The sequence below is a fragment of the Gobio gobio genome (assembly GCF_949357685.1).
Source record: "Gobio gobio genome assembly, chromosome: 2".
In the NCBI taxonomy this organism is placed as follows: domain Eukaryota; kingdom Metazoa; phylum Chordata; class Actinopteri; order Cypriniformes; family Gobionidae; genus Gobio; species Gobio gobio.
The window spans coordinates 75,805,449-75,816,589 of NC_137098.1; the positions used below are offsets into that span (position 1 = coordinate 75,805,449).

At 40.5% G+C, this 11,141-nt stretch overlaps 1 long non-coding RNA gene across 1 annotated transcript; it reads right to left on the reverse strand.

The window, feature by feature from the left end:
• Positions 1 to 1,392: 1,392 nt before the first annotated feature.
• On the reverse strand, positions 1,393 to 1,873 carry LOC307122672. Its single transcript, XR_013816077.1, has 3 exons — positions 1,799 to 1,873; positions 1,611 to 1,709; positions 1,393 to 1,527 (listed from the first exon to the last, which is right to left on the reverse strand). It is a non-coding gene; the product is annotated as an uncharacterized lncRNA (long non-coding RNA).
• Positions 1,874 to 11,141: the final 9,268 nt, after the last annotated feature.

Genomic DNA, 11,141 nt, shown 5'->3' on the forward strand with positions numbered 1-11,141 from the left:
TCTTCCTCTGCGCGACTCCTCTAAGGCAAGGACTCCGATAAGGCATTGAGTTATCTCCATTCTTCTCCTTTCACCTTCCTTTCCTCTCTCTAACCATGTGCGTCCACTCCATTCCCGTTATCTCTAAACCACGCCCCACTATTACACGTACACGTAGGCGGCACCGTAACACTGCTAATCTACGTCCTGTTCCCTCCTCCTCTAATGCCCCTCCCTCTCTTTCTTTTTATGTGGGGCTATGGAATTGTCAGTCAGCTGTCAATAAAGCTGACTTCATTCCAGCCTTTGCCACTCAATCCGCTCTCAAAATCCTGGCCTTGACTGAGACTTGGGTCCGTCCAGAAGACCCAGCAACACCTGCTGCTCTTTCTAAAAACGTATCTTTCTCCCACACCCCTCGCCAGACTGGGAGGGGTGGAGGCACGGGTCTTCTCATTTCTAACAATTGGAAATACTCCTCGCACACAGCTCTTTGCAATAACAACACATTTGAATATCATGCTATTACGCTTTCAACTCCCACTAAAATACATTTCACGAGTTCACACGTACATCAAATTAAATGGAGTAAAGATTATGCGTATTTGGCGTGCTGTCCGGGGGAGGGCTCCGGGCTCGGAATTTGGCCCGAACCCAGAGTATCCCCCCCATGATGAAGATAGTCTAGAACTAGACTGTATTTTATTATGGATTGTGTTGATGTCTAATGAGTTTATTAAATCAAAGTGAGGAGACACTGCATGAAAAGTGGGATTTTCGACCCCATAAACGCCTGTATACTCCTGGAAATCTCCCTAATTTTCGGCAGTTTTCGACAATTTAGAGGCAGCGAACGTCGCGTTCGTCTGTGCCACAAATTGTCGTAAACGAACCATGACGTAGGTGGAGAGCCCCCCGCTGAGAGACCGCGCGGAGGTGCGACGCCTCTAATTTGCATATGAATAGCAGCGAAACCAGAGAGTCAACGGCCAGACTTGAATTTACTCACTCACTATTGGCTGAAGCCACTACATTTAAAAAAGAAAAATCCCTCGTGATTGGTTGGCAGATCACTGCAAACCAATCATTATTGGTCCCCCTGGCTCATTATAAATGTAAACCCCAATAATAATAATAATAAATATATAATTTATGTTGTAATAATTTGTTTCATATTAATGTTATTGTGCTATGAAGTATTCATACCATCAAGGAATATATGGGAAAATTATACGGACCGTGCCGTTTATTCAAACAAGGGGCTTCATTTATAAGCATACAGCTGTTCATTCAAAGAAAGGGCTTCATTTATAAAACACAGCGGTTTACTCAAAGAAAGAGCTTTATTGTTAAACACACAACTATGTACAGTGCAGCAGTAATGTCTCGTAATGTAAAGTTCGTCGAGCTCCAGGCTGCGAGAGCGCGGTGGCCGCACAATCTATCCAGACACCCCGTCAACAATGCCGTCTTCCTCGTCAAACATGAGTTCAATGGCCGCGGACTTCCAAACGTCCACCTCATCCAGCACACTCTTGCTTCCAGCAACTGTAATACAATCCATAAAGACAATAAGCAACCTGAAAAATACTCACATTGACAAAAAACGGATCTAATATAATAAATCTTACCCTTTTTCTTCTTGATCGACTCCGAGCTAAACTTCGCAGTTTCAGGTTGTTTGTATCTGAAGCTCCGGCGTGTCGATTCATAATACGTCTTACAGGCAGCTGGAAAACAATTACATGAGACTGGTATTAATAAAAACAGTCACGGTAAAATTAAACAAGGAATGAGAAACACATTAGAAGTTACTTACACACAATTTCGTCATGATCAGCGGTTAAATCTGGACTCGCGGAAATCTCTCCAAGCAGATAAGAGCTCACGGCTTCGTTATGAGGCGAGGATAGTCTGTGTAAACAAAATGTGCAGTTTTAAGCTCGGATCTATAAACGCATCCATTTCCTTATACAGCTGAATAAAAGCATATTCTTTAAATCGTAACGTTACATTACCCATGCTGTGGTTCATAGCGCCTGCAGTTTGCCTCAGAGTTATGAAGACGAAGACAGCCTCCTGAAAATGAGTCCAAAAAGTTCGTCGCGTCCATGATGCAGAGATTGAGTTGAAGACGGTGTCCTGTCATTGTTGATCACGAAAAAGGAAAGCAGCAAAAAACATAAAAAAATAGTTTAAAGCTCGTCTTCTACGCGTCATGGCCATGACCTCGACCTCGCACCTCATTGGACTAGGGCTCTGATATGGAACGCGCCCGGGGCCAAATCTCTTTATACGAAACGCGTGACTTATGATCGTTTCAACCTTCAACACGCCCTGTTTTCCGCTTCACGCACAGTTTTAACATGTTAAGAAAAACATTTGAACGTGTTTCTTAACGCGCACATTCTGTACATGTCGAAGCGTAATATATTTTTTTTTTTAAAGCAGACTTACCTTTAGATGTAGCCTAGGCTACATACATATTAATATAAGATATTAATTAATTGCTTAACTGACTACTGTGCTAGAGTAAAGTAGCCTAATGTTACAATGTATATTAAGTAAATGCTTAATATTATACAATTATTATAATTTATCTATATGGGTTATTGTTTGTTTTTTAAAGTTAGGCTATATATAATTTCTAAAAGTATAGGCTAATTTACACAGCACATATTTATAACTGAAAACACACTCAACTTTATTCACTTTCACATAATAATGTTTTTGTAATTTGGTGTTTAGTTTGTTGTATAGTTTGTTTATACTGTTCTGTCTCTGTTTTGTTTCCAGGAACATCTGATGAGTGCTATAATAAAATGACTTCATTATATTTAAAATATGTTTTGATATTCATTTTATTTATATTATTAATATTTTATTTACCCATAAACGTGTCTTTAGGAAGCCATAAGTTATAGAGACAAGAATAACTTTTGCCATTTAAATGCCACATTCATTTACTGAGGACCCATACAGCCAATGATCATGTGTGAAAACACTTATACATAAATTGATCACTTAGAAATCAAAACTAAGGTTTGAGAAAGAAAGAATATGCATACAACAAAATATATTGTTTCATAGCAGCTTCAGTAACAAGTTCAAAACAAATTCTGCTGTAAACCGGCTCTAACAAGCCAATATAGTGTCAATATTCAGCTCAAGTGACTTCAGTGTTGATTCAGTTCAGTTGATTTCAGTTCAACTGTAAATTCCATGTTAATCTTGAGTACCTATAGAGTAGTGTTGCATCCGTCATATCTCTGTAGAGTCTTTAGTTTGATCATATTTATAACGCTGTACCGATTCTTTTCGAAAACACCCGAGCTCATGCAGGCGTGCAGAGCTAAAGAGTCACGGACACACACACACACACACACACACACACACACACACACACACACACACACACACACACACACACACACACACACACACACACACACACACACACACACACACACACACACACACACACACACACACACTACATCATGACATTATCCCTGGATAACTTTCGATTCACTATAAATGCCACCCAGTTGTGCATTGTGTAGTTAGATATATGCAAAAACAACATTTTTGGAAATAGTTAAAATAGTTTTGCACAAAGTGTTGCTTTTGCAAGAGATGTCTGATGTTTTGTGTGTAGAGTTACAAGAAATGGAGCCATATTTTCAGAAATTGTGTGTAAGCAATTAGATAAAACTGTAAATGAATCCATTTTATTTTAGTTCAGGACTCATAGTCCAGGTGTTAGTAATCTGTGCTTAATCTTTGTTCCAGGCAACAATTTTTTAACTCACGATTAACTAGATTAAGGCCTACTCTTGGCATAATTTAAACCAGGAAACCACCTATTGAAAATCTGCATTGATAATTCATAAAATGTGGTGTGAGCTCAATTTAAATGACAATTACAGAAAAACACAATCTGACTTAACTATAAACACACAAACTTGTACTTTTCACATTTATGATTAATAGCCATTTAAAAAATCATTCACAGTGCAGGGTGGAAAAATTAATGTTGGTATGTAAACTGTATGCTTTACTTGATTTATTTGTGTGCTTTGGTTCATTGTCTTGTTGCATCACATAACCTCTCTAAAGGTTGAAGACATGAACTGCTGTCCTGTATTTTTTTATTTTTTTTACATAACATTGGTTTTCGCTAATGACATACAGAGTAATTAATCTACACTGTGAGCCCGGACAAGTTGAATCTACTTAAAAAATTGGAGCAAACTGGTTGCCCTAAAAATTTAGTAATGTGTACTAAAACGAGTACATTTTACTTAAATTTAAGATACCATTTTAACTTAAACTTTAAACTTGTTTTAGTCAAAAAAATTCAGAACCTAGATAAAACTCCCCCTGCTGCTACTCTGATTTGCATTTGTGTAGCTCACAGCATCTTCATTTACATGATAAAGCCTCCCCTAGAATTAAGGGGAGGGGTGGTCATGGGGGGACAACTGCCAAGCAAGGCCCACGTCAATTTACCACAATTTACGGCAGTTTTCGGTGTTGCCTGCAAATTGCCGTGCACAGTCGTAAACCTGAAGTTTCACGGCAATCTACAGTGTCACATACTGACGAAAATCCCACTTTTCATGCAGTGAGATGGGGTGGTGGAGGGATGCTAAAAATAAAAACGGTCAACGAAAGAAGGTAAATATGCTGTATCTATGCACACACCTCTTATCGTTGATTAAATCGATTGGCTTGATATGCTCCACATGTGTTTAATTAGGTTTAATTATCTGAGGGTGCTCCACTTGGGTTTGATTAGGTTACATTATCTGGCGTGCTCCATTGTTTAGATAGGTTTAATTATCTGGACGTGCTCCTCCCGAAATTAGTTACTAAAACTTCACATTGTAGTCATTTACCGCCCCCCAGGTCCACTGACCACCTTTGTCGATGAACTTGATGTTCTTCTGTCCTCATTTCCAGAGGATGGCTGCCCACTCATAGTACTCGGCGACTTCAACATTCACCTGGACAAATCTTATGCTTCAGATTTCCACACCCTCCTAGCTTCATTCGATCTCAAACGCCTCATCACGTCACACACCCACAAATCTGGTAACCATCTGGACCTCATTTACACACGCAGCTGCTCTACTGACAGCATTTTGGTCAAACCTCTACACATCTCAGATCATTTCTTCATCACATTTAATCTTCAACTTTCTACTCACGCACCACCAGTTACTTTCAGGCGAAACCTGCGCTCACTCTCTCCTTCTCATCTCTCCTCTGCTCTGTCATCCTCCCTTCCCTCACCCACACAATTCTCCTCTATGGATGTTAACACTGCAACTGACACTTTATGCTCCACTTCAACTTCTTGTCTAGACAGTATCTGCCCTCTTTCCTTTAGGCCAGCACGAGCTACTCCATCTAACCCTTGGTTATCTGATGTTATTCATGAACACCGGACGATACTCAGGGCAGCAGAGAGGAAGTGGCATAAATCAAACCACCCATCTAATCTAGTTAAGTATCAGTCTCTGCTCTCATCCTTCTCGGATGAAATACATGCAGCTAAATCTTCTTATTTCCAAAACAAGATCAGCAGCACCTCAAACTCACGCACACTTTTCAGGACATTCAACTCTCTGCTCTGTCCTCCTCCACCACCTCCCACCACCTCCCTATCTCCAGACGACTTTGCACAATTCTTCACAAACAAAACAACAACTATCAATAATCAGTTCTCACCTACACGCACTGTGGATTTTAGATCAGCCACATCCACAACCGAACATCCTCTCTCCTCATTTTCTACACTCACTGAGGCCGAAGTATCTAAACTTCTCCTCTCCAGCCATCCTATCACCTGTCCTCTCGATCCCATTCCCTCACACCTCCTTCAAGACTCATTATAATAATATAATTAATTAACTCATCTCTCCTACACTCATACCAGCACTCACACACATCATCAACACATCTCTCTGCACCGGCACTTTCCCTACCACTTTCAAGCAGGCCCGGGTAACTCCACTGCTTAAGAAACCCACATTAAACTCATCACTCATAGATAACTACAGACCTGTCTCTCTCCTACCATTCATAGCAAAAACTCTTGAACGAGTTGTTTTCAACCAGGTTTCGTCCTTCCTCTCACAGAATAATCAGCTGGACGTTAACCAATCCGGTTTCAAAAGGGGCCACTCCACAGAGACTGCACTACTGTCGGTCACTGAAGCCCTGCGGATAGCTAAAGCTGAGTCCAAATCATCAGTCCTCGTCCTCCTTGATGGACTGCTGCCTTCGACATGGTCAATCATCAGATTCTTCTGTCCACCCTCTCATCACTGGGCATCACAGGGACTCCGCTCCATTGGTTTGAGTCTTATCTCACAGGTAGGTCCTTCAAGGTTGCCTGGAGAGGAGAGGAATCCCGAGCGCATCAACTGACCACGGGGGTTCCTCAGGGCTCAGTGCTTGGACATCTCCTTTTCTCCATTTACACTACTTCATTGGGTCCCATCATACAGGCACAAGGCTTCTCATACCACTGCTATGCTGATGACACTCAGCTCTACCTTTCATTCCAACCAGACGACCCCACAGTAGCTGCAAGATTCTCCAGCTGTCTGGCTGACATCTCTGCATGGATGAGTAAACATCATCTACAGCTCAACCTGGCAAAGACTTCCTCATCTTCCCTGCCAGTCCCACTATGCAACATGACTTCACCATCCAGTTAGGTACATCCCTGATTTCCCCTTCAAAGTCAGAAATCTTGGAGTTACATTTGATGACCAGTTGTCCTTCAGAGAACACATTGCTAAGACTGCTCGCTCGTGCAGGTTTGTGCTCTACAACATCAGGAAGATCAGACCGTTCCTAACAGAGCACGCAACACAGCTTCTTGTCCAGGCCCTGGTTATTTCTAGACTTGACTACTGCAATGCGCTTCTGGCTGGACTCCCCTCTTGTGCGATCCAAACACTTCGAATGATCCAGAATGCAGCGGCATGTCTGCTCTTCAACGAGCCCAAAAGGACCCACGTCACACCACTCTTCATCTCTCTGCACTGGCTACCACTCGCTGCTCGCATCAAGTTTAAGGCGCTGACACTTGCCTACAGATCCACCACACGCTTAGCTCCTGCATACTTTGACTCGATTCTACAAATCCACACCCCCACCAGAAGCCTTCGTTCAGCTAAGGAGCGAAGGCTTGTGGTACCATCACAGAGAGGCAAAAAATCCCTTTCCAGAACATTTTCATTCAACGTTCCCAGCTGGTGGAATGATCTTCCCACCGCCATCCGAAACACTGATTCGTTGACAACAATCAAAAGTCAACTAAAAACTCAAAACGGACTAAGTATTTCAGGCACTTGTTGCGCTCACTCGACTCTTCATGACCAATCGCTTATTGTACCCCCAAGTTGTAAGTCGCTTTGGATAAAAGCGTCTGCTAAATGCATAAATGTAAATGTAAACAAAGTTGTCCATCGGTCAATTTTTATATTATTATTGATATAAATGTATATAACTCTATATTTTGTCCATAACAAAATTATATATTGTCACCAAACGCAACACACAATTGTATGGGCTCACTCTGAGGTCGCCTAAAAAAAATGGTGTGACTGTGTCTCTTGGTGGCGCTATAATATAAAAAAAACCATGAAATTCCAATTGACTTCAATGCAGTATTATGATAAAAAATCCTAGGCCTTTGTTTTACTAACACTTTGGTGAATCATTACTAAACTTGGTATGTGTCATCATCACCATCCTCTGAAGGTACTCAAAAAGTTTCAAGACAGCGCCACCTTGTGATGAAATTTCCAAAAATGCTTATATCTTTCATTACATTATCGTATAATGAATCTTGAAATTATAATTATGGACCCACTTTATATTAGGTGGCCTAAACTACTATGTACTAACATTTTAATTAATAATTTGTTATAATGCACTTATTGTGTACATACAAGTTTTTACATTGTACTTACATTTTTAAATATCTGCATGTAATTACATCTGTAATTAATTTCTGTAGTTACACTGTTGACTCTTCACCTTTCACCTTACTTTACCCTTTAACTTACCCATCCTGTGCACCCAGTGTAGACAACATCACTGATTATTATGTGTCAGGGTTCTGTCACTTCTGTCTAGTTTATTCATGGTTTTGTGACAGAGCCCTGACACTCCTGTATTGTTTGTCTTGTCTTGTGTGAGCGCGCAGCTTTGAGCATGCTCGAGCTGCGTGCTCTTCTGTCCTTGTGTTTTGTGTGTGGGGCGTGGTGTTCGGATCCCAGCACTTCGGTCTAGTTTGGGTTTCAGTTTTGTGTTGGGATTCGGACATTCATGCTCCGCATGTTTGTTTTGTCTCGAGCGCACAGAATGAGCATTTGCTCGTTCTTGTGCGCTCTGTCTTGTCATGTGAGCTTGTGCTCTTCTGTCTGTGTGTTCTGTGTAGCACACGGTTCATGTTTACATCGGCCGTGTGCTTTCATGTTATGTTTTGTCTTTTGTTGTGTAGCACGTGGTTGGTGTTTTTTCACTGGCTACGTGCTACGTCATGTTGTCATGTTTTGTGTGAACATGCAGCTGATGAGTTTTCATTAGCTGCATATTCATGTCACGTTTGGTGTGAGCACGTCTTGTCAAGTGTTTCTATGTGCCATGTGCTCATGTCTATTGTCTAACCCCGCCCACCTTGTTTCCTGATTATTGGTTCATTTGCCCCACCTGTCTTCCATCGTTACCCTCTTTTGTTTGTTCCCTATTTAATATCCTTGTGTTTGCAGTCCAGTGCGGAATCGGCGTCATATGTACCTCATGTTTTCCTAGTCAAGTCAAGTCAAGTCAAGTCAAGTCAAGTCAAGTCAAGTCAAGTCAAGTCAAGTCAAGTCAAGTCAAGTCAAGTCAAGTCAGTTTTTCCCCCTCGGGGTAGTTTGTTTTGTCTTGTTTTTTGTTATTATCATTAAAAGCCCATTATCCTCTGCATGCTTGAGTCCTTGCTCCTTTCCCTTCAACAAACCCTGACAATTATGGGTTCTATTGTCTTTTGTCGTGTCCAGTGTAGACACGGTGTCAGTCCAGTGTCCCTAGGAAGGCCGAACAAAGAGGACCTGCAATTAAGGTGAAAATTTCAGAATTTCTATGGCACTGCAACGACACTACGACATAACTCTTCCTCTTCTCTAAGCTGTGATGCGGTCGGAAACCAGATTGAAAATTGTCCAAATATCCATTTGAATTTAAGAACTTTTTCAGCTGACTAAAAACATTTTGATGATCTTGCCTATGAAGGGGAGATTTGAGATAGATCATCAAAAAGTTATCTCAAATCTCCCCTTCATAGGCAAGATCATCAAAATGTTTTTAGTCAGCTGAAAAAGTTCTTAAGATCAAATGGATATTTGGACAATTTTCAATCTGGTTTCCGACACTTATTTCTGGGACTTTTCCAAACTGCAGTTGTTAAGCCCGTCCTGAAAAAGAGCAATCTGGATAAAACCATTTTAAGCAACTAGCCCAGATAAAACGCACATCTGCAAACCTGACCTTACCTGAATAGGCTACTGTACGATTTTATCATTGTAATAATAAACGCAATTTGGCACATTTCAACATGCTGCTATTTAGCCCACTACTAATTAATGCCTATTGCAAAAAGAAAGAAAGCTCAAATAAAATAACAAGTGATTCACATTATAGGCTGATTAACTCTATGCACAGTTAACTAGTGGTTAACTCTATGGACTGTCGACTGCACTGACGAGTAGGACGAGCCTGAATAAATTAAACCATTCATTTTGACTGCAAGGGAAGAGAGCGCGTCTTTTTCAGGCAGATAGTGCAATTCATTTTATACCAGCATTTGACAATTTTCAATCTGGTTTCCGACCGCATCACAGCACAGAGACAGTGCTCATAAAGATAATAAATGATGTTCGCTTAAATACAGATGCAGGCAAAACATCAATTCTGGTACTACTCGACCTCAGTGCTGCATTCGACACTGTTGACCATGCTTCTTGACAGGCTGGAAAACTGGGTCTTTCTGGGATGGTCCTTAAAGGGTTCCGGTCATACTTAGAAGGGAGAGGTTATTATGAGAGTATAGATGACCATAAGTCTGAGTGGACATCCATGACATGCGGAGTCCCACAAGGGTCAATTCTTGCTCCACTCCTATTCAACCTGTACATGCTCCCACTGAGCCAAATAATGAGAAAGAACAAATAGCTTACCACAGCTATGCTGACGACATGCAGATCTACTTAGCACTATCGCCTAATTACATCAGCCCCATTGACTTCCACTGCATGAAAAAGGGTGTATCCGGACCAGGATACTCCTGTATACACTGCTGAAATTCGGAAGAATCCAGGAGTATACTGGCCGGATAGGTCAAATTCCATGGATCCGTAAATATCCGTATACATCCGAAATGGTACCAAATCGGATGTATGTTGTGGCTGTATACTCCCATGCTACAGCCATTTGTTGCCATGGCAAATAATCCCATCAAGTTTATCCCAGGAGACATTTTCACACCTCTAAACAGCTTTGCCTTCTATCCCCTATTGGACCTTCATCTCAAACTGGATTGGTTGTTTTTTTAAAACCACTCCCAAAACCCAGACTGCTATTGGAGGACAGGACGCATTGAAAACCCAGTAAAGTGATTTTATTGGTTACTTCTAAGGCTAAGGGTGGGCTAGGTTTTGTAGCATAGGGACTTGATTGGTTATAAGCCAGCTATGCAGATTTTGCTCATATATATGCAATCTATATATATCTATATATATCTATATATATATATATATATATATATATATATATATATATATATATATATATATATATATATATATACCCTCTCCCCCCAAAAGAAAAATACACGCAAAACAATTTGATAAAGTCTGAAATATTTATTAAAAAAGGTATTAAAAAAACATTCTTAAGAGCATTATAAACAAACATTAAAACAATGGGGAAACAAATGTAACAAAATGTATTTAAAAGGGATGAAAATGTAAAGGAACAAATGTAAAAATATAAACAGTCCAAAGAACATTATAAACATACGTTAAAATGAATTGGTAAAGAAACAAAAGAAAAAAAAGTGAACAAAATGCATTTAAAAGGACAGAGATGTAAAGGAA